Consider the following 7,837-nt stretch of genomic DNA (forward strand, 5'->3'; position numbering starts at 1 on the left):
CCGAGCCGTACCTCAGTTTCTCCATCGGAACAGCACTCTCGAGCTAAGGGGGGCACAGACAACTTTTGCCGCACGAAGCTGTTGCTGCCACAGGGAGGAGGCCTTTATGTTAAACGGTGGCGTTTGCCTGGAACCCGGGGAAGGCTGGGGTGCGTCCCAGCAGCAGAGGGGCGGTGTGGGGAGGGTGGGGGTGCTCTGCCGAGCTCTCAGGCGAGTTTCAGGGTGCAGCCCGGGATGGGCACAGGGGTGGCCTGCAGCGTCGTCTGCAGCTGTCCGTGCATGCACCATGAGTCTGGGAATTGCACGGTCCCTCTGAGGGTGGGCCTGGGCCCCAGGACCCTGGAGGGCTGGTGGCTTCTCTGATGCCCCCACCCCAGACTCAGTCCCTTCCCCCTGGCTCTCATTCTCACTGGCTCAGGTTTTCCTGTCCATTCTTATTTCCTCCTGCTTCTCCAGTGAGCCTGATGGGTGTGATGCAGGGAGAGTGTGTCCCTGAAGCCGCTCCAGGTCACGGTGGTCCTTCAGTGGAGACACACCCATCCTTCAGTATAGACCCTTCCTTAACTTCTCCTATCTGCAGCCCCCCTGCAACAAAGGCTTCTGGCTGTATTCATGCCCATTAGGCACTTTGAGTCAGTCAAGGTGGGACAACCCCAGAGGGGCTAGAAATGTTCCTTGCCATGAAAATCCTACTCTCGTTCTATCCTTCCAAACACCAGAGGCTGGCTCCCTGGGGAAGAGTCTCTGTGGAATAGACTGAAATGTAGGTTCCAGGGCCCGGCCTGCAGATATGCTCAGCTCCCCTCCACTGTGCCTGGTACACAGGACCTGGTCCCTCCTCTAGGACCCGCCACAACCCGTCACGGGCCAGGCATCCCGCGAGCTACATGGACACCTTTCTTTTGCGTCATCTTTAGGGTGAGGAAAAGATCTGTCACCCCGTGGGGGGCTAGCTCCTCAGCCTCAGAGCCTGAACATGGAGTTAATTTCAGCAACCTTGGCCGTTGGAGGGACACTTTCTCTCACTCCGGGGAACCTCCCTGGTGGCGGGGTGACACTGGCTCTCTCTGCCCAACCCCTGACCCCCAGGAGGGGCAGGTACCCAGCTGACGTGTGGGAGGGGCGGGCAGTGTGGCGGCCCTTCCTCCCGGCTAGTGGCCACCTGCCTGCCGGGACCTTCCTGCCACCTCTGCTTCTCCAGGGTCAGGACCACGGGCAGGGGTGGTGGGCAGGCGGTTCCTCGACGGAGACGGGAAATCAGCCCCACTGGAGTGAAGCAGCCTCAATCTCTCTCCAGCCACGCTTTCATCCTCCGTGACGGGGACGTCCCCGTGTACATCTGCCTGGCTCCTCTGTCCTCCCCACCACCTTCTCCTAAGGCAGGGGCATTACCGGGTTGCATTTACCATCAAAGAAAGGCCTTTTTTCTTTCCCAGAAGAGAATTTCTTTTTATGATGCTTCTTATTAATATCCATCTTATAATCCGTTTGAGTATAGGTTTCTTTGATGAAGACCATGAAAAAATAAGGAAAAGATTTTTTGGTTACATACACGTGAACATTTGGGTCCACACTGTATCTTACGGAACGTTAACAGTTGTCAAGGTCTACTGAGAACGTGCCTTGGAAAGTTGACATGTACCGGAGTCAGGCGTCATCTGACCGCCTTGAACCCAGCAGTTTGGGCCCCAGCAGATGTTGGGTGGTGTTCGTCCCAGGAACCGGAATTCATATCTGGGCGCACAACTGCAAGAAAGTGCTGAACTTCCCGGCTGCTGAATGCAGTTCACGCACTGCTTGTGGATTTCTGCTCCCGGCCTCCCCTTAGCAACTGTCAGCCAAATACTGGGTCTTGGTTCTCAGCGAGCTGTTTCACTGATCTACACGCACCCCGGACACCACGGAACTGCCCTTTGGAAAAGCGCCTTCTCTCCCACGTTCACTACTAGCGGTGTGGCCTCGGGCAGGTTCTTCAGACCTTTGTTCTGTCCCGCGTGCAATGGGGTCAATGTCACTGCCCGCCCTCTCAGAACGCTTAGGTACGTGTCAGTGAGCGGGTGGTCGCAAGTCCCCGTTTCCATGTGTCCCCCCCATTCCCGCAGTGGCTAAGCCGCCTTTGCATCCTGAGCACAAGACCCTGCTTGCATGTGTACCCCGAGACCACCCCAAAATAAGAGGAACTCATCTCCACCAGCCTCGGCTTGGCCGCCTCAATCTCGGGAAGGTTACAGAGAAGGTTCCGGACACCTGTTTCTTGCACACCGCCATTTGCTTTTGCCCCAGAAGTAAGCTGGCCTTAAAGAATGTAAACTGGTAGGATTGTGTCTTCACAACCACAGACCTCTAGGAGTACACGCCATCACAGGTGTAAAAAATGTATACTTGCTTTTTTTCTTCATAATCGTTGTTGATTTTGGTAGTGGTCTTTGTGTCATAAGCAATGATGAATTACTTGGATCCAATATCTCTTGGACTAGAATTTCATCTTGGGAAAAAGCACATAAGGACACATCAGAACCAGTGGAGCAGGACAGGTACCCTCTTGTTCTACCTGGACCGAAGGCAGTCTGTGAAGCGGGACTAGAAACCGGAACTCAAGGGGCACCGTGGAGACGGACAGGGTTGGGGTCTCTAAAGAGCCCTGTCTGGGGTGGGAGACCACTGCCCCCCTCAACAGCTCCTGAAAACCTGAGGGCATCCAGATGCCCTGGACAATAAACTTTGTTCCCCAAAGACATGAGGCTAGAAAGCCTGGCCCAGGTGCCGTCCCACCTCTACTCTCTGCCCCTCTGTCCTTCTGTCCCCTCTGAGACTTTCCCCAAGCCGTCCCCTTGGAGGCACACGGTCTTTCCCGATTTCTGCAGAACGCAGCATTGTTTTCTCTCTCCCTCTACATCTCCCTGACAGCTCCTAGGAAGCTTCTAACGTAAGTGCACTGGGTTTTGCATCAGACAGATGGGACCCACGTCCTGGGTTCGCTCTCAATGGATCACGACCCAGGCAGCTTCCACTTGGACCCTCAGTTTTCTCCTCTGTAAAATGGGTCTGTCTCATCTCATCAGGCATGTTATGAGGGTCACATAAAGCCGAGTATGTGGAAAGCCCTTAGTACAGTCGGGGACTGAGATGGAGGCCTCCCTCAGGCCTCCCCTAAGCTGTCTGTCCCCCTGCATGCACCTCCCCCCAGCTGTCCTGGGCCAGCACCTCCCCCAGGGTCCCTGCCCCCAGCCACCTCTTTTCCACCCTGAGCTCTCCCTGCCCCACCCACCTGAGTCTCTGCCACATGCACGTGGCGGTGGCCTGGCGGATGCCCTGCTACAGGGAGCTCTGAATGGGCAGCCCCTGCTGTTCTCACGCGGTGGCCTCACTTATTTCCAGAGACACGGATGTCTTACTCTCCCGTCCCCACTCGGGAGAAGTGTGGGTGGGTGGAGTGGGAGCCTCAGCTCCCCTTCTGGGCTTAGTTGATCAGAAATCCCAGTGACTCATCCTTTCTTTCTCCACAGTGGCTGGGACTTTGGGGGGTCGGCCCATGGGATGGAGGGGGTGCTGGTGTCAGGACTATCGTCCTGCGGGGCCCGGGACGGTCAGAGCCCCCAGGAAACTTGGGAGCATTTGTCTCCACCACTCGCGGACATGCTGGTGCCCTGTTCTTGCTGGAAAGTTCACCTGACGAGGCCTCGCCCTTCCAGGTCTGGCTAAGCTCACACCTGTGTGGGGCCACAGGCGTGTGATTGTAGCTTCAAACCAAATCGCATGTCTCCACCTTGTGTGACGAGCCACCCCTCCAAATACAGACCAGACATTTGATACAAGGAGTTTCCTTACCAAATAGTGCAGCCACGTTGTCATCAAAATTTTTTAAATTTGGTGGCAGTACCGTACGTGGACCTAGAAAAGAAATAGAAAAGTTAACAGTTTAATAATTCATTGAATTTGCACTGATCTCTCTGTGGCGCCCACCAGCCCGCTGCAGGGGGGAGAGGCCTGCAAGGGGTTCCCAGGACTGGGTTCTCATCCGGAAAGTGGCGGGCAAGGCGGCCGTGTGGTAGAGGGACGTGCCCTGTGCTCTGACTCCTGCCACGTGGGGCAGTGCTCGCTGGCACCGTCCCTCAGAAGGGAACACGCGTCCTGGCACCTGGGATGACTGCCCTTGCACGTGCTCCGTGGACAGCCAACCAAGAGGGACGCGCACGTCCTTTCTGAAGGGCTCCAGAGGCCGGTGCCTCTAGGAGCTTAGGGACGTGATTTGGGGAACAGTGGGGGTTCTCTGGTCGGGAGGGGGTCCCAGAGAGACTCCCCTTCAGAAGCAGAGTGATTCCAGGTGGTCTGTTTACAGGGAAGTCACGGGGTCAGGGGTGAGCCGGCTGAGCCAGACGGTAGACTTCCGTGGGATCCCTGGACGCCCGACCCCCAGCCTCCCCGGCCTCGCTGGGGGCCCAGCAGTGCTTGGAGTGAGGGTTTCCGCATGGCGGCACCAGCCGGGGGCTCCCTACTACTCCTTTTGCTCAGAGCTGGGTGTCCTCGTCCATTTCCTCGACTCAGGGTCAAGGTCAGCCTCCCCTCCCGCCCCCGGGGAGGGGAGAGGGCACGCCTGGGACCCGCTGGGCAGCGCCACCTTGCCCGGCTGCACAGAGCTCACAGGCGTCTGCAGACTCTCATTCCAGCAGTAAACCAGTGACGACGCTGATTTTCAAATGGTTTTAATGACGGACAATCTGCATACCAATGGCCTCATCTGCACGCGGGGCTTAGAACAATGCGGAAATCTCTGCAAGGAGGTCTGCAATGGAGATGACAATCGCTTCCCAGTGTGCTGACCTCCCGGCAATGAGGCAAACAAAAGTATAGTTCCCTGAGGATGAGGCATTAATGAGTCATTAAGAATGGGCACAGCTGCGTGGAGCGAGCACTTTGTCAAAAATACTCTTTTCATTCTGTGTCTGTCCCGTGATTATAATGGGAGTATTGTGCCAGTCAGGCAGCAAGTGTGTGCAGAAAAATATTTATGCTCTAGAATACCCGCACGGTTTTCAAAGTGCATTGTCAACGGTGGCGGCTGTGGCGTGTTTCGCCTGTTGTCACCTCCGACTGACAATCTCTCGGCTTCAAACCGCCGGGCGCCGGAGTTACCAGGATCCCTGACTGCTCCTCCATATTTGCACAGTGCGCATCCCGGACACCGGGAAGGGCTCGCTGCTGACCTCTGTGGCTGTGCTCTGGTTAATTTGGGGAAAACAAGGCAAACCAGGCCCATGGCTGCCGTTCCTGTCTCTCCTCGTGGTCAGGGCAACTCACGTTGGCCAACAGCACCATTGCCCTCGGAGGCGGTAAGCCCCCAGAGCGGGGGGGGGGGGGGGGGGACTTCAACCATCCCCATTTTGACTGCCAACTTTCTAGTAGATGAAGTTCTCATTTCCAGCTTCTCCCTTAACTCAAGCAAGACTCGGAGGGCAAAGCCTCCTCCAATGGGAATGGAAACTGCCTGAGCCGGCCAGAGCCCACACGTGATGGACCCCATGACAATGATGCACATGACCCTTCCTGTCCATCTGCCTGTGCCCTGGCCTCTGTCCCACATCTCTGAAGATAAACCTGGAAGGGTCTTTGCATTTGGAGACAGTCTTGGGGACGCCAGTCCGTGCTGTCTTCTGGCTGTCGGCCTCACCGAAATGAACTCCTTTCTCGTGTCACCACCACTGTCTCCACCTTTGGATTTTGTCAGCGGCCGGAGCTGGTCTGTTTGGGACCCCCGGAGACGGGTACTCCCGCGCCCCTGCGCCCCAGCCGCAAGCCCATAAGGAAACCCACTGTTCCTTTCAGAAAATGATTTAGAGACTGCCCTCAACTGGCCTTTCAAGCCGGAAGACCATGACGGTCACCTAAGGGTGTCCCTGTCTGGACAGGAGACCAGGTCGGGGAGGGGAGGGCTGGCTTAGGGCTGGAGGAGTGCTCTGTCCCTGGGCGCTGGGAGCACCTCCCGAGGGCACTGGCCCGTGACAGTCTGAGCAGGAAGGAGCAGCCTGGAGGGATGCGCCCTCCCATGGGGGACACACGGCCCCACCTGTTACAACCCCGTCCGCACCCACGGCGTCGCAAAGGACACTGTCCTTGGGAAGCACCTCAGAGCTCAGTTTGCTGAAGAAAAGGAAGTTGGGGATGTTCAGTCCTTTCAGGACCACCTGACTTCTGGCCCGACTGCAGCCAGCTGGCCCATCCCCCACTGGGACGTGTGGGCGTGGCAACGGTGGGAAGGGACACAGAACCGGCTCGGGCAGCACCCATGGTCCTGCTCTCAGAGAAGCCCCCCAAACCCTGTGAGTGAGGCTTCAGGGTTCACTCGGCCATCCTTGGGAGCTGGGGCTGGGGGACCATCTCGGCCCCGTTCCTTCCATCTGTGGTGACCTGTGAGGCAGGTGTAAGAGTGGCCGGGTGGCCTGAGAATAGAGCTTCCTGGCAGGAAGTCAGGTGGAGGGGTCACGGAGCACCCCCTCCCTGCCATCCTTTACTGGGGAGTCACAGAGTCCCATCCCGTCCCGGCCGGCCTGTCCCCACTCGGATCCTCCACAAGGAAGGGGCCAGCATGGGAGGGCGGGGGCCAGAGCCACACGTGGGGCCCGTCCTGGGTGTGATCGGCACCCTCCCTGACAAGGGCATTTGGGGACCACGGCGGATCGGGTGCAGCCAGGATGAGCTGCTGTGCAGGCTTCCGTTAATTTTGTCCGGGTCTTCACGACACTGGCGTGTAAGGGACAACCGCCTCATGTTAGCAAGAAAAGGTTTACGGGAAGCAGTAAGACCCCTTGGACAGGACTACAAGGTCCCGGGGACAGCAGCAGTGTGTGTGTGCAGAAGTGCAGGGTGGCGGACGGGGCGGGGGCGGCAGGGTCTCTGTGCTGCCCCTCGACTTTCGGGAGGTTAGAAATTGTCTTTGTTTCCTTAGTTTAGGGGGAGAGGGAGAGAGAGAGAGAGAGCAAGCATGTGCATGAGTAGGGGAGAGAGGCAGAGAGGGGAGAGAGAGAAAACCCCCAGCAGGCTCTACACTCAGCACGGAGCCCAATGCGGGGCTGGATCCCATGACCCTGGGGTCAAGACCTGGGCCCAAATCAAGAGTCGGCCGTTCAACCGACTGAACCACCAGGCGCCCTAGAAATCATCTGTGATAAAAAGTGAAAATACATCGCATACGCTCCTTCCCCATGGGGTTCTGGAGTTTGAAAAGGACTTTCAAGGTAGAAAAGTGTTCAACTCGCTTCACTCTCTCCCAGAAATGGGTGGGAAACTGGGGAGGTGGGGAGGGGCCTGACTCAGCCCCAGGGAGACGTGCGTTTCCCACCGGCCCAATAGCCACCCACCTGTGACTGTACCTGAAATTGTGTTGATGGGCTGGGGCTCCGCGTGGCGCCAGCAGGACAGCAGCAGGACAAACAAGGTCACTCCTCTGTCTCCTGCCATGTTCCTTCCGGCTGAAGGAGGAAGACCATGCCCTGAAGACCTTGGTCTCCAGGATACCCTGGAATGTCCAGAGTCCTGTGACATCACGGCAGGAAGTACACAGGGTCCCGCCCCTTATGCAGGAGGGTGGTGTCCAGGGCCCTGGGACGTCACGCAGGAAGTGAGTGGCGTACTGCCCCGTGTGCGGGGAGGGCCGTGTCCGGGGACGTGTGACGTCACGGCAGGAAGTGAGCTAGGCCCTCCTGTGTACAGAGAGGGTGGTGTCCATGGACCTGTGACGCTACGGCGGGAAGTGAACCAGATCCTGCCACGTGTGCGGGGAAGGGAGTGTCATGCTCAGGGTCTGTGCCTGGGAAGGCTTGGGAGATTGGCTGGGCCTTGG

General features: G+C 57.7%; 1 non-coding gene across 1 annotated transcript; it reads right to left on the reverse strand.

The window, feature by feature from the left end:
* Window positions 1–1,198: 1,198 nt before the first annotated feature.
* Window positions 1,199–7,492, reverse strand: LOC115512796. Its single transcript, XR_004344122.1, has 3 exons — window positions 7,368–7,492; window positions 3,829–3,891; window positions 1,199–2,485 (listed from the first exon to the last, which is right to left on the reverse strand). It is a non-coding gene; the product is annotated as an uncharacterized LOC115512796 (transcript).
* Window positions 7,493–7,837: the final 345 nt, after the last annotated feature.

Source organism: Lynx canadensis, chromosome A1 (genome assembly GCF_007474595.2).
Source record: "Lynx canadensis isolate LIC74 chromosome A1, mLynCan4.pri.v2, whole genome shotgun sequence".
Taxonomy (NCBI): Eukaryota; Metazoa; Chordata; class Mammalia; order Carnivora; family Felidae; genus Lynx; species Lynx canadensis.